Source organism: Periplaneta americana, chromosome 8 (assembly GCF_040183065.1).
Source record: "Periplaneta americana isolate PAMFEO1 chromosome 8, P.americana_PAMFEO1_priV1, whole genome shotgun sequence".
NCBI lineage: Eukaryota > Metazoa > Arthropoda > Insecta > Blattodea > Blattidae > Periplaneta > Periplaneta americana.
In genome coordinates this window covers 106,012,475-106,014,268 of record NC_091124.1, presented here as the reverse complement: position 1 = coordinate 106,014,268, position 1,794 = coordinate 106,012,475, and positions in this window count along the sequence as shown.

Below are 1,794 nucleotides of genomic sequence, written 5' to 3'. Positions count from 1 at the left end.
CGTGGATTTTCTCCTAACATATTCACATTATCTGCATAGACACATAGCTGATGTAATTCTCATTCAATTCCAAACTCTCTCTGTTATTCTGGAATTTCCTAATGGCGTATTCTAGAGCAAAGTTAAAAAGTAGAGGTGATAATGCATCTCTTTGCTTTAGCCCACAGTGAATAGGAAAAGCATCCAACAGAAACTGGCCTACACAGACTCTGCTGTACATTTCACTTAGATACATTTTAATTAATCAAACTAGTTTCTTGGGAATGCCAAATTCAGTAAAAATATTATATAAAACTTTTCTCTTAACCAAGTCATATGCATTTTTGGAATTATGAAAAACTGATGTACTGTACCCATATACTCTCATTTTTTTTCCAATATCTGTCGAATACAAAAACTCTGATCAGTAGTCCATCTATTAGGCTTAAAACCACACTGATGATCCCCATTAATTTCATCTACATATGAAGTTAATCTTTTCAATAGAATATTGGACAAAATTTTGTACCATGTCAACAAAAGTGATGTTCCTCTAAAGTTACTACAGTTAATCTTCTCCCCCTTCTTAGAGATAGGTACAATTATGGACTCATTCCATTGTTCTGGTACAATTTCCTTTTCCCAAATAAAGTACAAGCTTATAAATTTTCTAGATAATGTGCTTCCACCCTGTTGTATTAAATCTGGTGGAATTTGATTGATACCTGGAGACTTGTACTTTTCAGCTTTTCTATTGCAAGTTTGACTTCAGAGAGTGTCGGTTTGGGTATAAATGGCTCAGCAGTTTGTATTTGAATTTCGTCCCGATCATTTCTATTTGGCCTATGTACATTTAGTAGTTCTCAAAATAGTTTTTCCATCTGTTCAGGCTTGCCCTTGGGTGGGGCAAGTGGGGCGGTCGCCCAGGCCCCGCAGCCGGGAAAAAAATTAAATCTGTCAACTACTAATTAAAATAATGTTACTTTAAAATAATGTTGCTTTAAAATAATGTTACTCGTATGCTCTTGTTACAATTTTTACTGTGAGAAACTTAAAAAGAAATAGCAGAGTGAATGTTGAGATAGCTGTTGTATATGTAACGAAACTAATATTGTTGAGAATAATGTTAATGTGTGTGGATCAAATGTTTCACCTTTTGTTGAAGGTTTAATTACCGACATGTGTTATACTAAATTGAACCTTGATTTCACGTGTAGCCTAACAGTATATACTGCTATCTTTATTATTGGCACAGAAAATTTACTTTATTTTTTATTATTTGTAAACAGAGAGGGCCAGGATAACTGAACCCGATGTTCGATATAGAAGCACGCAATAACTCGATTGTTGCAGGTGTTTCCTTCACAAGCAATCTTTAGCATTACCCCTTTTCCCACGCCTTACCCACCGCTCAAGTTCAAGGTCAATGTGCGTTATTATTATTGAATTGAATAAAAATATAAACTAAAATACTCTTTCAGTTGTTATAATATCAATTTTTGTTTTCCACCTGTGCTTATCTTAATATTTGGATTTATATTAACGTTTTCGACACTCGGTGTGTGTCATCTTCAGATATGGGGTCTATGTCATTGTGTGTTGTGAAGACCTAGCTTCTTAATTATGTTGTGGGTTGTTCACTTGTGTATGACCTTTCATGATTTCCTAATTTAGCTAAAATTACTATAAGCAGTATGTGGTTGGTTGTTATGATTCTGTTAAATTCTATCTTTTGAAAACCCATATAGGACAATAGAAAATTATGTTAATACCATTATGACACATAAATATAAACAAGTAAAATATATACACTAT